Raw genomic sequence first — 23,697 nt, 5'->3', positions numbered from 1 at the left:
TCAAATCCAGATTATGTGTGCAAAAGAAGAATTTATTGGAAGGGTAGTGGGATATCTAAGGGAACAACAGCCAACTACAGGAAGAGCAAGAGCCTAGGGGCCATTAGGACCATCAGGATCCCCGCTTCTTGTCCTCCTTGCATTCTTTTCTTCACTGCGGACCAGCTCGGACAGTAGTGGGAAATGTGGACACTAGCAGCTACTGAGGTTTATGTCTTATAATTTCAGCTACTACAGGAAATTGGCCTGACTCTTTCAGTCTTAAATCCAGAATTCCAGGCAAGGGTCTTCTTGGTCCAGCTTGAATTAGATGTCTACTTCCAGACTAATCTAAGTGCTCAGAGGGTTGGGTCCCTTACATGGCTCCAAGGGAACATGGATGCAGTGGAACAGCGGGTATTAAAAAGGATGCTAGGATGACAGTGTCACTAGTGTCCACAACAATTCCCACTTGACAGATTAAGAAAGTGGAGCTCTAGATGTTAAATAACCTCACCAGGGTCACTCAGCTCATAAATGACAGTCACAAGCTACAATGTTAAAAGCAATATAAAATAGGACAATTAAAAATAAAACCAAAAGGAAAACCAGCCAAGGGGAAACATGGTAGAAAAAAGGTATCTGGAAAAGGTCATTATGGAAAATGACATGAATTTCCTTCTGGAAAGAACACATGATTGGTCACCTACTTCTTCAACTGATTAAGGAGACAAATCCAAATGCATTTGAAGAGGCAATCTGTGTTGGCACCAAGGTGAGACAGAAAATTATTTCATGCAATATAATGAATGGCGCTTTTAGCCAAGATTTTGCAAAGAATACGGAAATGTTCAAATAGATCATTTCTTAATTGCAGCTAATATTTATTAAATGCTCAAGGACTACACCTGAACTTTAGATGGATGATCTCATTTCATCCTAACAATAGCCAAGGAGACAAGTAGTGCTACACTCAGGAGACTGTGGTTTAGACAGGGTCAAGTAACAAACCCAGGACACACAGATCCTGAATGGTGAAGTCTAGCCTGGGACCCGCCGTCTGATGCTGAAGGCTGTGCTCTCACACCTCGCCCAGCCGCATTCTCCCTGTCATTGTCCTGCTGGGGTCAAGATGAGGACATTCACTCCTGACTTAATAAATATTACTTTTTATAGGGGAAGAAGACAAACTGGACCAAGGCATTGATTTCTGAGGACAAATAACTTGGACTTATCAAAAGTTTGATTTTAGTTTTTTGTCTCATTTAAAAAATTCTGTCTTTCAGTTTTATTCTGTATTGGTTTCAGGTATATGGTTTACATTATGTTCCCCTCAATATTTCCAGTATGACTTTATTTTTAACGCTTTATGATTCACGGTGGCCAAAAGACATGTCTGAAGTAAATAGAAGCTGTGACAATGATGGGGTCCCAGACGTGATCCTGTTTTACATAATGTAGGAATATCCATCAAAAGGCCGTTCTCACTCTCCTTCTGGTAGTAGTGCTAGTATGTAGGCTTTCATTCGCTGAGTCTGTAAACATTTATTGATAGCTGCTCACTGTCCCCGGCACTGGGGATTCAGAAGCAAACACATTCTTGTGGAGTTTATAGTTTATTCAGCAGAAAGAGGCAGTATAGGAAATACTAACACAAGAAAATATCAGGTAGCAATCAGTACTTTGATGAAAATAAAGCTTGGTGACATGGGAGTGACATGGGATCCTCTTTGATTGATTGATCAAGAAAGTTCCCTTAAGAGACAGGTGGGGGACTGGATAATGAAGAAGAAGAGCCAGGCATGTAAATACCTGGGAAAAGAATGTTCTCAAAGCTCTGAGAATAATCAAGTGGTCACATATAAGGGAACTGGAAGCCAAATGGCATCGTGATTCCTGACGTCAATGCTGGAGGCCAGCGGCACAGTTTCCTTAATATCCTGAATAGAAGCACCTGCGGAATTCTACAGACAGGTAAACTACCAGTAATGAGAGATGGAATGAAACTTGGATTCTGGGAACACTTCCAGGAATAAGAAGCCCAGCGGAAGGCAGAGGAGCGGGTCAGAATGGTCACCCTACGCCAGGCCTGAAGACGAGCTCTGATGCTATTTTCTGGCTATTTTGGTTGAAGGTATAATTTTGAATGAAGAGAGATTTAAACAAATTGAGCAATATACTGTTATTTTCAGTTTTCTCTTTATGTTGCACTAAAAATTGAAAGAAATAGAACTTAAGAAATATCATATGGATCTAGATATCACTTTAAGAGATAGTAGGTTTTGCAATATAAGTGATAGTGATTTCAGTAATAAAATTAAAATATTTTCCAATATTTTCCATGACGCAAATAACCCAGGTGACCCATTACAATGACCGAGCATGACATGTAAAATGCATGGTTCATTTCTGAGTCCAAGTATTGCCTTACGGTTTTCTTTGATAATTCCTGTTGCTACTGCTTCCACAGAATGAAGTTTTCCAAACGGAAAATAATAAACTGTCTAAGAGTGATGTACAAAAAATAGTCTAATTTGACATTTCTGTCAATAAAACACAAATTGTGTGACAATTTAGATTATAATAGCATGATTCTTGAATTTGCTAAAATGTAGGAAGAACAAAAGAATTGTTACAGAATGATTAAAATGCATGACTTAGGGATGGCACTGTAAATATTAATCCAAACAATTCTGGTTCATCACAGAATACTCCGATATATGATAATATTTACATTTAGTTGCTTGCAGTATTTTGTTTATATCAAGTCATAAAAAATTATAGCTTTTCACAAACTTTAAAAAAACGTGTTGCCATGGAAGCATAGTAGGAGGATAGGAAACATTTTATTGAACAGTTTGTGAGCCTGACTATAACTTCTAAATATTTATACAAATGATGTGAAACCTCCTTAGAACCCTTGCCCCGGACCCAGTGAGTGGTGGGCACTGCAGCCCCTGTGGGGACGGTGTGCTCACGCAGGACCACGCACGTTTTCGGGGCCAGTGGAGGTGATGGGGGGGGGGTAAGCAGAAGGCAGTTATGGGGGAGGAAGGGAGCACAGTTACTCAGTTATCACCGCTAAGTGGTGTTTCACATCTCAGCCTGTGCCACTTGCTCCTTTTTTCTTTTCTTCCCCTGACTGGTTACTGTGTAGCCACGTGGAGAAGTCGTTTCAGTATCTGCAGCTAGATGTGTCTTTTCCTGAATTACAGCTTCGGAAGGACTGTGCTTATTGGTGGATTGTTTTTTTAATGTTTTTTTAATGTTTTTTTAATTACCATTTACATCCAATATTATTTTGTATTAGTTTCAGGTGTACAGCACAGTGGTTCGATGATCATATACTTTCTAAAGTGTTCCCCTGATATTTCCAGTTCCCACCTGGCACCATATGTAGTTATTACACTATTATTCACTGCATTTCCTATGCTGTGTTTTACATCCTTGTGATTATTTTCTAATTACTTCTTAATCCCTTCACCATATTCACTCAGCCCAACTGTATCTATGAGTCTGTTCTATTTCATTTGTTCATTTATTTTGTTTTTTGTATTCCACATATAAGGATTTATTACTTGTTTCCTTAGGAATGTTAGCTATTGCGGGGAGTGTTATTAGCTCTTCGAGGCCACTAGAGGGCCCCTCTAGCTTGTTTGTTCTGGCTTCTGTAATCTGGCTCACTTTCTAACTGAAGATCTCTTGTGCTTTCATTTAAGAATAGATGCAAATAAATATAAAGTGATATAACCTACCTATTTTCCCTAACAGAATAAAAAATTAATATTACCCATTTAAAGAAATTGACCATTTAAAATTTTATGTTTAAAATTGAGGTACAATGAGGTGGAATTTAGCTGCAAAGTGTGACCTTAGGGAGACATACTTTGTCAATAACTGACTGGAAGCTACACTCTACACACATAAAGATTACATTTTTGATGTTCTCGAGTCTTTATGAGAGTCCACAGATTTTAAACACACTTAATTCATTCATCAAATATTTACAGAGTATCTAATGTGTACTTGGCACCGTTCTAAGTACTGGGAATGCATTAGTGGGACAGAACAGACAAACTTTCTACCCTTCCATAATCTAAATGAAATATTATATAATATTGTACTGAAAAGTGGAAACACAGGAAACTGTTCAGAAGCCGTGTGTATATGTGTGGGGCTTGTGTATCAGTCTCTTCTCTCTGCTGGTTGGTTTTGTCGGTTCTTGCCTGGAGGTGGGAGAGGTGGCAGATATTCCTGGCTGCGCATATGGGGATGTGGGGGCGGGAGCGGGGCTGGACCAGTGTGAACATCTGAGTGCAGTGCCGTACTTCTCTCCAGCCTTCCTTGTGTTTTCTGTCCTGGACTGGGGGTCTCTCAGATTCAATTTCCCCAAAGGGCAAATCTCTAGTTACCATTTGGGATGGTTGCCTTGCTGCATTGGCTTGGGAGCAGGATCTGGGGTTCTAATTCCTTCCTAAATAAACTTACAAGTAATTCCCTTATTTTTAGGTTCACTCTTTACCTGCCACCTTCAGAGGGACGGGGCACCTTCAGTCCCTCAATGTTTCTGAGGTTCTGGGCCCAGCCTCACTTTTCTTCTTGTTGAATTTTTTCCTCTGTGAAGTCAGTTAGAACTCACTCTCCTCTTTTCATCTTTCAAAATAAATTTCTCAGTGCTATCATTGCATCTTCCATTCTTTCTGTCCTTGTGCCTTTATGGCTTTCTTGTTCTTTTATGTCAGGGATTTTCAGAAAGGACTAGAGAAAAACACGTATGTCTAGTTTGCTATATTTCACCAAAAACATGTTAATTATTTAAAATCACATAGATTTTTAACATCACAAGATTTAAAAACAAAAACCAGCTATTTTCCGGTATGCAGTTAAATTAACAATTAGTTAAAATGGAAAAGTACACAGGTAATAAAATTACATAAGAAGCAGTTTTCTTTGGTTTTGATTGACCAGAAAAGCTGGTTTGATTAGAGGCAGATGATGTCCGTAGGCAATCCGGAGGAGGGCTTCTGGGTGCAGCTTGGTTGGTGGAGAAATGTGCTCTCACCAGACCCACAGCTGTTTCCTTGCTTGCTACAGGCTGTTTTATCGGCTCTGGTCTCTGTTGTGGAAGTCACAAAAAGTGGTACTGGAGTCCACTCAAATTAGCCCACACTTCACGGATATTAGCTGTGCCTTTATTCATCATTAGTGACTATCTTTTCATATTTTCAGGAATTATTTTTCTAAACATTTTTTATTATTCCCCTCAATTCTCACTTCTACCTTTTCTTCCTCTAATGAAGAGACAGAGTTCATTATTTGGGATCAGAGACCTTTGCGGTCTCATCTGTCACTTCCTGAAAATCTGCTCTCTGTCCTCATCTGCTCTCCATGTCCTTTTGTGTCAGAACTTGCATCCTTCCTCTTTTTTAAGGCCAGTTCCTCCAAATGTGCTCATCTTTCCCATGGCTGCTTTCTGTTTTCATTTATCTTTCCTGAGTCTCTCCTTGTTCCCATGTCTGCAAACATGCTCTCATGCCAGGGACGTCCAACCTGTGGCCTGCAGGCTGCGTGCAGCCCAGGATGGCTATGAGTGCAGTCCAACACAAAACCATAAATTTACTTAAAACCTTTTTTTTTTTTTTGCTTTTCAGTTTTTGTTAGTGTTTGTGTTTTTAAGGTCCAGGTCCAAGACAGCTCTTCTCCTTCCAGTGTGGCCCAGAGACGTCCAAAAGTCAAACACCCCGCTAGTCTTTGCTACCTTATTCTTTATTCTTGACCCTGTACTCTCCAAGATTTCTTAAACTTTTTCCTTCCCTACAGTATTTACTGTCCACCTTTCCAAAGACTAATGAATCCTGAAATAAGACTACGTGTCAGACATTGTCTGAATTGCTCTACATGTATTAACTCGTTTACTCCTGGCATAGCGACCCTAGGAGGCAAGTACAAGCATTGTTTCCATCTTAAAGAGCTTTCTCTGAATCTTCTTTTCTTTGTTTTTGCAGGGCCAGTGGGTATAGAGGAGGAAGCGAGGGCTTTGGATTTCACGTTTTAGTAATAAAATGTTTGTTGTGTGACTTGGGGAAAATCAATGAACATCTCAGCACCTTTGCTCGCTCATCTGTGAAAGGACAAGGAAAAAATCTTTAAATTAATGAGTTTTTGTGAAAATTAAATAATTTATTATGGGTGAACTATGTAACAATGTGTCTGACACACTGTATATATATGATAACTATATATTTCTCTCCCTCTTCTGCTCACCAGTTTTTCTCTTTTCTAGTTTTTAATCATAGTAATCCATCAAATCCTGTCACGTTAACTTTCATTACTCTAAATAACTTCTAAACCGACATGCTTAATTACTTAGAGGTCATCGTTTAGAAGAGGGCTTTTTCTACTAAATGGCAAAGGCCTTTGACTCTATTTGTATTCTTCAGGAACAGAGAAACACCACGAGAGGATAAAACATACACAATTCCATGCATTCTCATGTCCATTATTTATTTATTTTACAATCTGAGTACTTTTCCCAGGTTTGATTTCGAAGACAACCTCCTGAATACACACACTTACAAACCTGCCGATGGTCTCAGTCAGATAGACTAAGGGAACTTGAAACATGCACTCTAATTCAGTCCAATGAAGCCTCAGAGTGCAATTTAATTTGCCATTTGAAGGACATCGGTGTTGCCCCACAGATTCTCTAACACAGTGGTTCAGCCACGCGCGTGCAAGTCCAGTCCTATCTGTCCCACTGTGATTCAGCCGGTTCATTAGGGGCATTAAAAGAATGACACTTTAATTATGGATGAAAGACATTTGATTGTCATATTATTGAAGTAATTGGGTTGCGTAAAATCTCTTAAAATTGAATTACGGGTTGTAGTTAGTGCTGTTAATTTTTAAATATGGATATAGAAATTAATAGAGATTAATTATAAAGATGAAAAGTTTAGTGTTACAAATGTAAAAATCTTAATATGAAAGACAAGATAGCACACCAGCGAATAAAGTCCCACCACTAGAGAGAGCACACGCAATCGAAATTAAATTAGAATTGAAATGGAGTGGTTCGAAGTACTCAGTAACTCGGCACAAAAAGGAAATCCTCCATTAAGAACTGCTTCTGCTTTCCTGGATATACAATGACTCAGGCATGTAAATTTGGCGAAAGTATTTTAGTTGATACCTGTGTGAGGAGGGACTCAGGGTTATCTGTTGTAAATCCTTAAATTAGCCAATCAGTCGGCAGGCTGGGACATTCCTGATCTTACACAGCGAGGCTGGTAGCATCACCGTTGACAAGGAAACTTTATAAAGAAAGAACGTCCTTACTACCAACGACTAGGCTAGCTAGCTGGGAGAATCAGGTAAGGTAATGTTTATTAAAGTGCTTTGAAAGGTACACAAATTAGTACCATTTAATCTATTAAGTGCTGCTTAAGGGTCAGTTGTGGACTGCTGTGATATCCTAACGAAAAGGGGAGATTTTCGTTAATTGTCTGATAAATGTTTAAATGGTTAATTCTTTGTGTGGAGTTTGCCATTTTAATTCATTGATATGTGCTTTCCGGTCCATGGGAACATAATCAAAATGTTATTAAATTTGACTTCTGGGTATAACTTCTAGGCTGTCAGGGTTTTCTTTTCTCTCCATATATAGCCCTCTCCCTCAATCTAATTTCCGATGAATAAATGAACATCTTGAAATAAAAAATAAAAGGAAGAAAAAACATTTAAAGACAAGACATTCTAAGAGACATCCTTTCAGTTTCCCTAGAAATTGGAGAGAAATGTTGACTGTTTCCGGCCCTACGTACGGCTTGTGCAAAGAGTCCTACTCACAGTGGACTGAAACCTTTTGTCAGTGATCAGGATAAAATACCGCAAACTTCTCTGTTTCCAACTTGAGTTGAGTACCTGTATGTCTGTTTGACTCACAGTAACTGTGTGATCTTACTCCTACGTGTTTACCCGTTCTCTGGCAAGGATAATTTCTCTCTCCAGCTTGTGCTCTAACAGTGCCGCAGCGTACGTTCTGCACACCCTTCTCCCTGTCTCCTCAGGCCCGTGCAGGAGCGTCTGGGGCTGAGGTGGCCACTAAGGGCATTTCTAGCAGAACAATTCTTTGGGGGAAAGTTTCCTGTGCATTGTAGTCTATTAAGTATTTCTGGCTCCCGGGGCGCTATTTATCAGAAGCAGAACTCCAGTCCTTAACGACAACCAAAAAAAGTCCCCCATTACCCTCACATTCCTAAATGCCGCAGGGGGGCAGTTAGGTAGTTTCAGATTCAGAGCCATTGATCTTTTCCCAACTAGACAAGTAAGCCCCAGAGAAAACCAATTTAAGTGACTATTTTCTCCTACCTTCCAGGGATGGTACAAATACATAGTGCATTCCATGTGCACACAAGATAAATTAATTTACTGTGTATAGTGGACACCTTAAGGCATCGAGACTTAATTGTCTTACTGAATCTCTGTGAGAAATTGGGCCGTATAGCGAGAAAAGTCATAGAGCCCGCACATGTGTGGCTTTCCTGAGTAACAGCAAAATGCGTCCCCCTGTTCTGTTTAGTCACGCTTTCCTCAACAGCAGGAGAGAACTCACATTTTCCCCACAAATTTGACAATACTTGAAAATTTCAGACTTTCTGCACTGTATTGTCAATTTAATGTTTGAAATAGTTTCTTGTTGTGATTTGACTCTCTGTATTACTGACTACTAGCATCCTTTAGCATCTCTTTATATACTTAATTGTCAAGAGTTTACTTTTGTGTTTCCTGTTCACCTATTTCACATGTTGTAATTGTCTTTTTGCATCGATTTGTATTTAAAGAACAATTGTTTTGACACTTGTTAAAATGGTGAGGAAGACTTTCGTCAAGGCTGTAACAATATGGGTTGACTTGATAGAGGACACAGATCGGCCTCAACTCAGAACACAGCAAGGACAGTGGAGGGTTTATAGCTAGTAAACAGGATGAGGAGGTCAGTGGATCAAAAATTACTAAGGGGAGGGAGACGTCAAGGGTAGGAGGGATTCTTGCTAAATTAACTTAGTAAGATTATTGCTGAAGGCAGGCCAGGATGAGCAGATATCAAGGGTCTGGAGATTCTAACTAAACCACCTTAGCAGGATTCTTGCTGTAAGTGGACTGTGAAAGGGTGGAAGCAGACAGCCAAGGCTGAGATGTGGTTGAGAAGAAAGCTCAGAGGAGCCTGAATGCAGTTTGGTCAAGAGGAGTCGTTGTCATTTGTAGGAGTTTCTCATATATTCTGGATCCTAACATTTAGTTATTAAATGGAGTAACATATGTTTTTGGAGTCGGTAACTCCTCTTTTCACTTAGTCCATAATAGTTTTTTAAAGCTTTAATTTTAATGTAGTCAATATATCAATATGTTTCTTTAGGCTTTCTACTCTCTGACAGTTAAGAAATCTTTCCTAAAGTAAAAATATAAAGTATAAAAATAAAAATTTAAAAATAAAGTATAAGAAAAAGATCAAGGCTTTTTTTTGGTATAGATAACCAGTTATCCTAGCTTCTTTTACTAGGTGGATCTCTGCTCTATATCAAATTTCTATACGTCTGTGTCTGAATTGGGGCTTTTTGTTTTCTTCTTGCCCTGTACCACCAAAATTGTTGTTCTAAACCACACTACCTTCATTATTATCATTTTTAGTAAGCACTGAGCTTCCAACACAAGGCTTCTCACTTTTTTTAAAATTGAAAGTTATCTTTATTCTTCCATGTCAGTATCATCTTAGATTTTTGATTGACATTGAGTTGAACTTTCAGATCAATTGAGGGACAACTGACATCTTTGTAATATTTCAGATTTTCTTTGTTTGGTAATTTTCTGTATAACTATCTTTAAACTGTTCTGTTGGATGTATTTCTAATTACTTTGTAGCTTTGCAGGGATCCTAAATGGTATATATTTTCACACTGTATTTCTGATTACTTATTACTGATTTATGGGAGTACACAGATTTTAGAATATTGACTTTGTATCCTGCAGTATTGTTGGACTCTCCTACTATTTCTTGTACTTTTTTTGCTTAGTCTTTTAGATTTTCTATACAGACATCAAAGAGCAAATAAGCACATTTTTAATTCTTTTCCGATTGTTATAACTCTTAATTCGCCTGTCTCCTTACATTGACAGGACTTAGGGGATAATGCTGATTAGAAGTAGTGATGGCTGACGTTTTGTCTGATTTCTGACTTGGATGGGAATGCCACTAAGTTCAGCAGGTCGCTTGCCTCAATTTTCAGTTTTTCTTAAAAATGAACCTTAATTAGATTAAGGAAACTCCTTCATTATTCAGGATTTACTCTTTTTCACAATTTTAAATTTTATTAGAATTTTTTCTTTTTCTATACTATTACCAAGTATGGATAATCTTTAGAATTGGGAATCTTAAAGCAGGGGAAAAGACTAAGTGAATACAGAAATATATTTTCTCACAAATATTACATCGTTTCTGAACGATAGTGTTATTCATTAGGTGTGTGAATAGATTAGTAACATGAAAATTAGAGCAACTTTGCTTTGTCAGAAGAACTTGAGTCATAGGTCTTAGTTTAAATTCTGACTTTGACAACTAATCAGGTTTCTCCACTTTTCTAAAACTCATTTTCTGTATTTGTAAATTGGCAAAAATCTCTAGCAGTCAGGATTATTACTAGGATTAAGTAAAATCTTTCAAAAGTAACTAATAAGCATAGGTATACAATAATATTGAATCTTAATACTGCCGCTGCCACACTATCAGACATCACTGTGTTACTGAGGAGCAATGGGGATTAAGTGAGAGTAACAGTACAGCACTGTCCTTGGGGGCAAAGCCGCAAAATCCTTATTTCAATGGCAGCATATCGAGCACCTCATGAAAAAGTGGGGTTCTCGGTACCAAGCAGTGGGATTATGTATCAGATTTACAAGCACCGTTGACTGGAAGGAGGAAGGCATTTTATGCAGTGTGGTTTCTATGAGGATATGGTGGGAAATACCTTGAATGTTCAAAAATAGATGATTATTTCAGCACAGAAGCAATTTGTACCCAGGAGTTACGTTAATGAAAGGTTGGCATAGAATAAGGGAGAACAGGGGCTTTCATGGCAGTCTGAGCAGAACCAACCAAATGGCAAGTTTGAATAAAGGTTATGAAGGCAGTTGGATCGAATTTTGATGCTGAATTTGCTTTCTCTTCAGAACAAATTTTCTGGTGTCAAGAGTCATTAGAAGAGATTTTGGGGGACAAAATCCCATGCACGAGGCAATGGCATCTTCAGGAGCATGAGAAAGGAAAAGCAGAGGAAAATGGTCAGGAGATGGGGTGGAATGGGATGGTGCCCTGTTTTGAATAGAAGAAACCCTATGGGCCTCCTGTACATAGTGGACCCTCCTTGGTAGACGAATGAGAATAATAGATCAGCTTAGTAGAAAGGAAGTATTCTCAGCCCTAAGCCTGTGTCCGTCCTCTCAGGGTTGGAAATGTTGACCTATGCAGCCTTGAGCCTGTGAATTTGGGCACTGCCGCGCACAGCTGTGAGGCACGGAGAGCGACAGTCCATCCAGGCAGAGTCCCACACTATTGCAGACAGAGAGAATGGCCTGCCTGCAAACTTTGGGGGGTTCAGGGGGCCAGGTGGTCACACGTGAAAGTAGCCTTCTCCTGTGTACGAAGTTCCGGAAACATCATTTTGCACTACACATCCTGGAAGGCTGTCTCTGCACCGATTTTCCTTTCTCTGGTCTCTGAACCATACTCAGTGCCTGGTATGAGAACCCATTAATAAGAATGTCAGATTTTTATCACCTATCACTTCATAGCAATGATAGTGGTGGTGGTGATACCTATCATGTGCAGGGAATATGCTCAGTGCTTTTCAATATTATTCATGTACAGCCTTGATTGGAAGTATGATTATCTCCATTTCACAGATGAGAAAAGTGAGAGGTAGAGATTTATTTAAACTTGGATCCATCTACTCAAAGTGTTTTTTTTTTTTTTTTAAACAAAGCTAAGTTGCTTCCTGATTTGTGTGCTTCTCATCAACTCACATGGCCACTTTGAATGAAATCCAAACATAAATATGCTTTTGTGAGGAAAACAATTCTTATCTATTTGACAGGCTTCTACCACGAACTTGGTATTCCTTAGAGACACTTACAGACATGTGAACCTAGTATAGTCGAAGAGTGCTTGTAGCAGAGGCACACACAAGTTGCTGGGTTGAGAAAGATGTGGCACGTGCTGGGATTGGAAGAGGTGCACGTGAAGTGCGTGCAGATGCTCTCCTGGGAAGATGACCCTTGTAGCCACCTTGAGGAATTGCTGGTAAGGGAGATTGGATGAACAGTAACCTGGGTGCAAAGGATACTTCCAATTATTATATTTATTTATTTATTTATTTTGTAATACACATATGTTTATTTGTACATAACCATCCTTTTCTTATTTCTTACCACCATTTTCAAATTATTTAACACACATGTTACAGGAAGTTAACATTATAATGTTGTTAGGTAACAGAATATTCAGTGAGTTGTGGCTGAATTCGAGGAGTAATTAATATGCTGCATGATCCTCACTTATAAGGAGAGATGTGTCTCACTAGGTGGAAATATAGAGTTGTTTTGTTTGTTGCAAGGGAGTTTGAATGTTCATAGAGGGATATATATGGAAGCTGAGTAGCCAAAAGTTGTATCAGTTATTCATTTATCACCTCGGTTCTGAATACAGCATTCAACCCAGGCTCTGTAATAAACAACACAATCATCACGAGTAGTTCCCCTTCAAAGAGCACGATGTTAAGCTTTCTCAGAGGGCCTGGAGGGACATTGCAGGACAAATGAGGTTTTCTGCATTTTCCAGCCTGGGCCACAGGCGGCGCAGAATGCGTGGTGACCTTGTGGCCTCAGTCTGGCTGGCCTCTCATCCTGGAAACCAGAGCCCCCCACAGCCAGCCTTCTGCCTGACCCCCTCAGCAAGGCCGGGAGCGGCCTGCTGGAGTTGCAAATGATAGGCCACCTTCCAGAGTGTAGGTAAGGGAGATGGCAAGTAGCAAATGGGGGTGCGAGCATGCAGTTAGATGCTGGGTGGCAACGGGAACAGAAAGCCTCCATAGTGGGTGGCTTGTAGATGGAACAACTTCTCCTCATTCTGGGACCCTGTGACCCTGGAGGGGCTGCATGCACACCTGTGGGGGTTTACTGACGGAGTCCACCAGGTGGCTGCATAGAGGCCAATTATTATTTTTAAACATTTGGCCTTTTATAATTTTGAAAAATGTTGGAACATTTCCCTATAGAGCACTGGTTCTTTATCACTCCCCTTAGGAAGCTGTTTGATGAAGCTCATTGGCTTTTGCAACAGAATAGACAGACAAACCAATTAACACATACAATTTAAGGGGATTCATGAACCCATTGAAGCACCTGTACACTCTCCCAGCTGGTGTTCTCTGATATAAAGAGATACTTGAGAAAAAAGAAAAAAAAAAGAACTGCCCAGGGGTAAGAGTAGCGAGCACTGCAGTAGGGGCCTTACAGCTATTATTATGTTTAATTCCTGCAAAACACTATGAGATATGTGTTAAGTCTATTCACAGATGAGTCAATGAAGGTTCCATTAAGCCAAGTCGCTCACTCAAGTTCACACAGAGAGTAAATGGCAAAGCTACGATGAGATCCCCTCCTGGCGTCTTGAGTCCCAAGCCCACGTTCCTGCCGTAGACATGCGCTCACTCCTAATGGCAACGTTGCTCTAATCAGTTCTGATTTCTAGCAATTAACTTACAAATGAACTTCTGAAATAAAATTTGTACTGAGTTGAGGATTGCCTGCATAGTGAAACCTTGTTAATTTTGACCCTGGTAATCAATCATAGCTGATAAATGACAATTTGTTATATTTTGCTTATAGGCTGGGCTATAGAGTGTCTTGGCAGCATCTATAAAATTTGCTTTTGAAGCCAATTATAGGCAAGATGCACCTAAAGTTTTGAAGTTATCTAAAGAAATGCCAGGCTGCTATTATATAATTGTTATACTACATTAATCTAATCTGTGGAATGTGGCAGGTTTTCTGAAGGATCTCCACTGTATCCCGAGCTGGCTGCGGGAACCCTTTGTTAGTGCGAGTTCTGCAAAGCAATAAAAGTGTATTTATCTAAACATGTTCTATACTAAATTACCTTTACTAATCAAGCAGGACTTATCCCTATTTAGAAGAATTAGTGAGATTTTACTCAATTAGGTTTGATGTCCAGTTAATTTCCCTTCCCCCTACTAGTGCAAGGAAGAATCGCTGAGCTGCGTGCCGTGCATGCTGATGGGCTTAAAAACCTGAGAATGAATGCCAACACATCTTTCTTTGATAAGTGAGGAAAGAAGTTAAGAGCTTCAAGCAAATGATTCTGGGTATCAGAAGGAGTTGCTTATTTTGTTGTGCAGAAAGCTCAGCTGCAAGCAGCATAAGCAATGGAGAAATTTAAATACATATTCTATGGTTGGTGTGTCTTTCACATCAGCTTTTTCAAAGTATTTTTTAGAGGTTGCATTATAAAGGGTGTCCATGTCATAAATATTGGACTTGCCAAAATGTGCCTTTTTCTTTAATTTATGTCATTTTCTTATTTGGAAATATTTATGAGGTGCTGTATTTTTTTACATGCTACATCCTGCAGTTTGGGAATATGGGTTCAAGAACTGGTGAGTGATTTTTACTCAGTGTATTGCATGATAGAGAATTGGCCAAAGCATGAAGTATTTTATTCTAACATGAATTTCATGTCCCCAGGAAAAGTCCTTGAAAAGGCAGAATGAATTTATACTATATTCTATTATTACATGTTCTGTTTATTTTATATATTTCAAAATAAGGATCTTAAATTAAGAAGATCACAAAGCTAAACCACCTTGCAAATGAAGTGTGGTCTTGCCGAAATGCCTTCTGAGTTCCACACTACTGTACTATGTAGTAGAGTTTCAGCAGATTGCTACACACACACACTCACCTGCTGCTGGCTATTCATCTGTCTCCATTTTCATATCTATTCAGTTTCATGTCTGAGGCAAATGTCCAGATCACAAATATCACTTATAGCTAGTCACACTTCACTGATGACCTTAGTGAATAAAAAAGTAGCTGAAGGAGGATTTGAAGGTCAAATTAGGCGCTCACTGTTAATAATTGTACATCAGGTTCGAGTCAGATTATTGATTGGGTGGTGAAGCTTCATTTTATTATATGCCTGCTTTTTAGGTAGAGATTTCAGCTCCTTTCTAAGGATCTCGGTCTAATTAAGTGAATGACCCCTCATTTATTTTAATTAGGTGGCAGCTTTCTCCTGTCTTTAACTTTGTTCACCCCGATTTTCAGTGGCCCAATTTATTTGAGTGTATTGTAAGTTTTGGATTCTTACCAGAGTGGCTAGAGCCCAATGTGTGAGCCCAATTATTTTTAAAGTGATGGGATATTATTGCTTTTTATTTATGTTATCAGGTGTAAGAGCATTAAAAGTAAAAAAAAAAAAGAACAAACTTCATTTTATTGAATTTCTACTCAGGAATATCAAGTTGCTTATTGAACATAACTATATTAAGCCTTTATAGCAATGCAGTGAAGGCAGATTAAAGAAAAAAATTCAATAGCTGAGAAGGTACCAATACAGATTACCTTTGAAAGCTCAATAAACCATGCAGATCTCTGGTCTGATGCTTTCTAGTTCATCTACTTTTATTTTATTACTAGGTTATAAAATACATTTTGGAAAAACTGAAGTGAGAGATCATCATTAATAGTTTTCTAGGCTGCAAGACAAACACCCAGATCCGAAGGTTGTTTTGTATTTGGAAAGTAAAATCACAAAAATTCTTTACTGGGAAAGTGTCACTTTTGCAGAAATAGTTCACATTATCTCTAGATTCTTTGTAATTGTGACATTGACAAAAATTTCAGAGCCATGCAACTTGTATAGCTCAATGGTAATGACAATCTTAAATTGTGCCTTCTTTTTGTGGTAACATTTCATGTTCTGAATGACATCCGGGTCAATAGGTCAAATCAGCAAAGCTATATTAATAGGCAGGAGGATGGCATTTAGTTACCCATTTTATCATTCATTCACTTGTCAGGTATCCTGTTCTATAACCTGGAGATATTGTGCTGAATTAGACAAAAGATGATTGTGCTCTCTGGCACTTTTTTCATTCCAGTGGGACACACGGTTCAACATCATAGGGCTGCAAATGCTATGCAGGGAATTCAAATGGGATGGGATGATGCCCGGGTGGTTATTTTAATTTGGGTGGTCAGGGACACATTGAAGCTAAAAATCTGAACTGTGAGGAGTAGGTATCCATGCACAGATCAGGGAGAAGAAGGTCACGGCTGAGGAAAGAGCCTGTGCAAAGTCTGCAGGGTGGGAGAGAGTTCGGTAGGTCTTAGGAAAGGTCAGCATAGGCTGGGCACAGGCACAGTGGGTGCTGGTAGTAAATGACACTGGGGAAAATTCCAGATACAAGTTTTTCTTCAGAGTTAGTGTTAACTGTGTTCTAACATTTAAGTAGTATCAATAATCTCAAACAGGTCTGGTTCTAAAATTACATTTTTTTTAACATAACAAGCTCAGAAAGGGGTAGTCAAGAAAACAATAGAATTATTCTATCCATGCTGTGGTCTGTAAACAATAGATTATGTAGAGTAGATTTGAAAGCCCCAAAATGGTGTTTTTCCTCCCTTAGCAGTTAATTAATTAGTTAATTAATTTTATCCTCACCTGAGGCCATTATTATGGATTCTAGAGAGAGGGGAACAGAGGAAGAGAGAGAGGGACAGAAACATGGATGGGAGAGAAACATTAATCAGTTGCCACTTGTACATGTCCTGACCAGGACTGAACCCGCAACCCAGGCATGTGCCCTGACCAGGAATTGAACCTGCAACCTTTCGGTTTACAAGATGACACTCCATCCAACTGAACCACAATGGCCAGGGCAATTTATTTATTTATTTATTTATTTATTTATTTATTTATTTAAATTGAATTTATTGGGGTGCCATTGGTTGAAATAGTTATATAGTCTTCAGGTGTGCAATTCTATAACACATCATCTGTATATTGTATTGTGTGTTCACCACCCCAAGTCAAGTCTCCTTCCATCTCCATTTATCCTCCCTTACCCTCTTCTACCTCCCCCACCCCTTTCCCTCTGGTGGTCACCATACTGTTGTCTGTGTCTATAAGTTATTTATTTATTTTTTGCTTGACCCCTTCACCTTTTTCACCCAGCTGCCCAACCCCCACCCCCAACAGCTGTCAGTCTGTTCCATGGCTCTGTTTTTAGTTTGTTTGTTAACTTATTTTGTTCATTAGATTCCATATATAAGTGAATCACATGACATTTATCTTTCTCTGACTAGCTTACCTCACTTAGCAAAATGCTCTCCAGGCCCATCCCTGCTGTTGCTAAGGGTAAGATTTTCTTCTTTTAGCAAACCTCACAATATCAACTTAGTGTGTTCTTAGTGTTTCAGTCACTGGCACCTTCCAGTATAGGGGCTGGCAACAGCAATAAAGTAATCCATTATTATAGCAATAAACTGCTGAACTCAGAATTCCTTACCTAAAACACTCAGCTCTTTTGCGCAGTCTCTCTGCCTTTTATTATTGCATGGGCTTCAGAGGCAAATCATCTGGGTTCAAGTCTTGCCTTTTCCATTGCTGACTGTGATTGTGGTTGGGTCCTTACCTCTAGTACCCTTATTACTTCATCTGTGATTCTGAGGTTGGAAATACTCATCTCATGGCATTTAGGAGAATATTTTGCATATAGTAAGCACTCAACAGTGTTCGTTGCTTTTGTTGCTTCTATTCTTATTTTGATGCCCTCTTCCCCCAACGATCTTCTGAGAAATGTGCCAGCCTCATAAAGTTAGTTGCAAGGTGGCTGCTGATAAAAAATCTTCTGCCTTTCATACCTAGGTTGTGGGTTCCACCCTTGGTCGGGGCATGTGTGGGAGAAATCGATGTTACTCTCTCTTTTCCTCTCTCACTGAAATCAATACACATATTTAAAATAATTCTTCTGCCCTTTAGTAGATACTGGGATGGAGGTTGGTGCACTCTAAGATCTGTTGACTAGAATATAATTTTGGCATTCCATTTCTCCCAGTTCAGCAAAACAAGCCCCGCTCCTCATCATTTACTTTAAAAAAACCATGTATTAAATACCTACTAACGTTGAGCTCTGGGATGAAATGAAAAAAAAAAATTCCTTGTGCTCCTGGAGCTTTTGATTTGGCTCTACAACTTTTAATCACAAAAGAATGGTCAAGAAAACAAAGAAAGAACAAGAAAAACACTTTCGCACTTTTGAGATGTTTTTAATGTAGAACAACAATTTCAGAATTGATTAACGAGCCACTTTTCTACACATGCCCTTCCCACCTTGTGTGTAAATGTCCATATGTTTGCTCCTTGAAAGGCTTAGAATAGATGTCTCATGTGACAATAATCTGTGAACCTGTCATGAGAGAAAAATGTACATTTACTGTTACTACACCTTCATTTATTCAGACAAATATTTAGAGTGCCCACCGTGCTTGATACCGGGTAAAGAGGAGTGAAGAAGGAAGGTTAACCCCCATGTCCTCTAGGGGTCACAGGTGGAGTTTGTTTGGCAGAGTGGCTCCAACCCTGTTCTCCTTTCTAGAGGTTGCACAAGTTACTGAAACCTCTTTCTACCTCAGTTCTCTCATCTGTAAAATGAGGATAATAACCACATAGGGTTGTTATGAAGGGTTGTTATGAAGGGTAAATGACTTGCACAGCTAATGAGTCGTACGCCTGGTGTTATCATTATCTCCATTCCGTGGTCCACAAGCATGTCCTGTCTCTCTGATACTTGGCTCCCCACTATAGAACTTCTGTCCGTACACTGGTCATCAGTCGCTGGACTGTCAAAGTGACATCTTTAAGAGGCAATGAGGTCCTGGTGTCCTTACCCCCCATAGTCCCCCCCTCACTCTTCATGTACAGAGTAAAGATGCCCTCTCTTTTTCTGTTATTGAAATGTAGACCAGGGTTCTCATTGCCCTCTCACAGAGAAGGTTTTTTCATTTCTCTCTGTTGCTCATTTTCTTCTCTACGGGCAGATCACCTACTTCTTAACACTGCCCCATGGTCCTAACTGCCTGTTCTGTCACCGTGGCCGCAGTTAGCACTTTCTCTCATCCCCCTTGTCATCTCTCTGTCATTCCTGCTTTTGACCACTGTTCCCAAGCTCCTCCCAAGCCCTAAGAAGCTTGCATTTGTAGGTCTTCTCTGCCAATCAGAGAGCGCACTCTCATCTCTGGCAGGACTAGTTACCCCATCATCTGTAGTACATGGAGTGGGATCTGCTCTACTGCAGTTCTTTTGACATAATTCATGTCAGATGGTAAGTGCACAACAGCAGCTGTTGCGTGGGGTCGGTTCCTCTGCCGCACCCCACCCTACCCCTGCTTCTCCATCCGAACCATTCTGGGAGCCTGCATGCTGAGCAATTTAGGCGTTCCTGTGTTTGTGGAACACTGCTTTCTAGGAGCCCAACAAAAAATGTCTACAATCAACCTTAAAAATTAACCAATTTTCTGGTGTCTCCTGACTCCCTTTAAGACTTCTCTGTAACAATGAGAGCTGTGTGGGCTGGGGAGTACATTATAAAGGCTTTTCATAAGAAATGACACCTCGCTTCTCAAATGTATAAGAACATTAACGCTGTCCGCATCTGTAGTGAGAGTAGGCAAGCTTTCTGAGCAATGTAAAGAAGCCATTGAGATAACTGTAAATACTAATTAGTACATACTTTAAATTCCATTGATCAAATTGTAGCATATTTTTGAAAACCCCTCGGATTTCTCCTAAATTATTTTTTCAAGACAGTAAAACGACATGCTCCCAAACTGAAAATGAAAGGCAGTTATTTCAGCCTTGCCATTTGGCGGGGAAGGAGATAAGCATTAGGTTTAGATGCCATGAGAGCCTGAACCACCTGCCGTTGCCGTTTGTGTCTTCAAGGCTGGTGTGGGCCTGATCCTGAACATCCAGTTTAAGAAAGGAGTGCTGATGTGAATAATTGATTTATGGTTTGCTGGATCAGATCACATCTGATTCATGTTGAGCATGACTCACGGCCGCTTACTGCCACATGGACACAAGATAAGTCTGTACTGGGCCCCAGAAACAAGTGAGGAACTGCTTTTAAGAAAAATAATAGTTAATGGCAAATGAGAACATGGTTTTACCCCGACAGCCTGGGGATCTGCACTGTGGTTCTGTGGTGGGGCTTGCCAGAAGGCTCCTTTCAGCATCTCTCTCTGCCATAGGTGCTTGCAGTCCCCATGTGTCTGCTGGGTCATAAGGACCAAGACACAGGAAAGCTCACTATGTAGCCTAGGCCTGGCAGAGTCCTTTTATATTCGGGGTTTCACTGAAAAATGCAGCCCACTTATGAGTAATCAATTTCCCATTTTCCTATACTTCAAATACATGAAAAGCCCAATTAAATATCATTTTTTGGGGATCTGTTTCCTATGGCTATTTCCAGCACCAATGATTATATCTGTTAGCATCTTAATAGGAAACAGATGGGACACTCAAGTTAGAATAATTTCAGGAAGGTTTATTTATAGGTGTGAGTGGGGTGTGAGAGAACCACAGGGACAGCGCATAAACCAGGGCCCAGTAACGGAAGAGTGGTGACCACCGCTGGATCCAAAGGCTGGAAGGGAGGGAGCTGGGACATGGGAAGGGAATTGGCTTGAGAAGAGCCACGGACTGCAAGTGAATGTCACGGACAGCCTGAGGAGACTCCACAAAGGGGTTTCAGAGAAATACATACCATGATTTCTCCCTCCTTTGTACCCCTGAACTTCCTGGAGGGCTCCTCAGTGGTCAATCTCAAATGGAAACCAAGGAGCCTGTATCGGCGGCCCATTGGGGACAGACTCGGGGCAGAGGACAGGGTGAGAGGGCGGGCAGTCATGCTGGAAGGGCAGATGAAAGCTATTTCTCATAGGCCTGAGGTTTGAATCCTGGATGTTCCTTTCTGGACTGTGAATTCCAACAAGATAGAGGGTTTTTTTTTTTTTTTTTTTTTTTTTTTTTTTTTTTTTTTCAGTTTTTTAAATATTTTTTTTTTAATTTTTTTTACTGTTATGCAATTACAGTTGTATGCCTTTTCTCCCCATCCCTCTACCCCACCCCAGGTGAACCCACCTCCCTCCCCCCTCTCCACCCTCCCCCTTGGTTTTGTCCATGTGTCCTTTATAGTAGTTCCTGTAATACCCTCTTCCCACTATCCCCGCCCCCACCCCCCACCCCCGCCCTGGCTATTGTTAGATTGATCTTAACTTCAATGTCTCTGGTTATATTTTGTTTGCTTTTTTCTTCTATTGCTTATGTTCCAGTTAAAGGTGAGATCATATGGTACTTGTCCCTCACTTCCTGGCTTATTTCACTTAGCATAATGCTCTCCAGTTTCATCCATGCTGTTGCAAAGGGTATAAGCTCCTTCTTTCTCTCTGCTGCGTAGAATTCCATTGTGTAAATATACCATAGTTTTTGGATCCACTCGTTTGCTGATGGGCACTTCGGTTGCTTCCAGTACTTGGCTATTGTAAATTGTGCTGCTATGAACATTGGGGTGCACAGATTCTTTTGGATTGGTGTTTCAGTGTTCTTAGGGTATAATCCCAGCAGCGGAATTACTGGGTCAAAGGGCAGTTCCATTTTTAGTTTTCTGAGGAAATTCCATATTGTTTTCCACAGTGGCCTCACCAGTCTGCATTCCCACCAACAGTGCACAAGGGTTCCCTTTTCTCCACATCCTCTCCAACATTTGTTTGTGGATTTGTTTATGTTGGCCATTCTGACTGGTGTGAGATGATACCTCATTGTGGTTTTAATTTGCATCTCTCTGATGGCTAGTGATGCTGAGCATCTTTTCATATGCCTCTGGGCCTTCTGTATGTCTTCCTTGATAGAGGTTTTTTAATTTACATTTCTGTTGTCAGTTCTTTGCACAGTGCCTGCCTGTTATAAAATAGGTGCTCAGTAAATAATTGAGTAGCCTAATCCCAATATCTTCTTTGTGACTTTGAGCAAGTCATTTGTATTCTTGGATTGTTACCTTCCTCATCTCTAAAATTAGAATATCAGTATCTGTTCTGTTTTACTCATGAGGGTGTTGTAAAGGTCAAAAAAAATGAAGACACTAACATTTCAAAGCGCTTTGTAAATTATGAAGTACTGAGGATAGTACTTTATATCTTTAAGTTTCTTTCCTCCTATACTGAGTCAACAATCTGATTCATATCAATTCATTAACTCAGATTCCATACTTTTATTTTCTGGCTAATTAATCTCATGACTTGTTCACATACCTTGAACTTCAGTAGTGGAAAGTCAATAGCTTTCTTTCAGATTATATTTATGCCCAACCTCAAGAATCCTTGTTAAAAATTTTCCTCCTTTTCTTTGTAACAAGTGTCTGTACCCTCTTACTTTCCTAAAGCTCTTTTTTGCAGTAGATTTAATTTTCTCCTTTTCTTCCTCCAGTGAACTTGATCAGTATGCTCCTGAATATATTCAAAGATCATACATGAGAAATTTGTTGTTTTGCACACTTTTCTCTTAGGCAGTTTTGTTTTTCTTACTTACAGTAATGCTGTGTTCATCTGTACTTTATTAGGTAAAATGATCTGTGCGATACAGTAATTATCATTCACGAAGCACTTAGTGGTTTATAAACATTGCATTTAATCATCACAACAATTCTGTGAAATTGGCAGTATTGTTTTCACCATTCTACACATACGAAATCTGAAATCAGATTCCATGTAACTTTTTTTTTAAAGAGCTTTACTTTTTAAAGAGCAGTTTTAGGTTCACAGCATAAGAGAAGAAAGATTCCCTGTATAACTCCAGCCCTCACACAGGTAAAGCCTCCCCTATCATCAGCATATTCCGCCAGGTCCGTGAATTTGATACAATTGATAAACCTACAGTGACCCATCACGATCAACCCAAGTCCAAAGATTAGAGTTCGCTCTTAGTGTTGTAAATTCCATAGGTTTGGACAAATTTGTAACGATACGTGTAAGTCATTGTCATGTCGTATGGAGCAGCGATTTTCAGCTGGTGCGCTGCAGCAGGCTGGTGTGCCACAAGAATTTGTAAAACATGCAATTCCTGATATTTAGCCAGGGACACTGACCTCTTTCCCTTAGATTGTCCAATTAAAAATGACAACAGTAAACACAACAGTAGTCATTTGGTGTGAATGAATCAAAGTTATACCTATTTTTTTGTCAGCTCAGCAAAAAATATATTTTTTGGTAAGCCCCAGAACTTTAGTAATTAGTTTATGTGTGCCATGAGATGAAAAAGGCGGAAAAATCGCTGATGTAGAGTATATTCACTACCCTAACAATTCTCTCGTGCCACCTGTTTATCCCTCTCCCTCCCCAACCCTGGCAACCACTGATCTTTTTACTGTCTCCACAGTTTTGCCTTTTTCACAATGTCCTATGGTTGGAGTCACACAGTATGTAGCCTTTCAGATTGGCTTTTTTCACTTAGTAATATGCATTTAAAGTTCCTCCATGTCTTTTCATGGCTTGATAGCTCTTTTTTTGGAGGGGGGTGGGTTAATA

At 39.7% G+C, this 23,697-nt stretch overlaps 1 protein-coding gene across 3 annotated transcripts in view; it reads left to right on the top strand.

Moving 5' to 3' along the window:
• The window catches only part of SLC39A8 (solute carrier family 39 member 8), a 67,620-nt gene that overhangs the window by 32,973 nt on the left and 10,950 nt on the right, over positions 1-23,697 (top strand). The gene's annotated exons all lie outside the window — the stretch shown is intronic.

Source organism: Desmodus rotundus, chromosome 4 (assembly GCF_022682495.2).
Source record: "Desmodus rotundus isolate HL8 chromosome 4, HLdesRot8A.1, whole genome shotgun sequence".
Classification (NCBI taxonomy): Eukaryota; Metazoa; Chordata; class Mammalia; order Chiroptera; family Phyllostomidae; genus Desmodus; species Desmodus rotundus.
The sequence above is the reverse complement of the archived record's forward strand: the minus strand, read 5'-3'. Positions and strand labels throughout refer to the sequence as shown.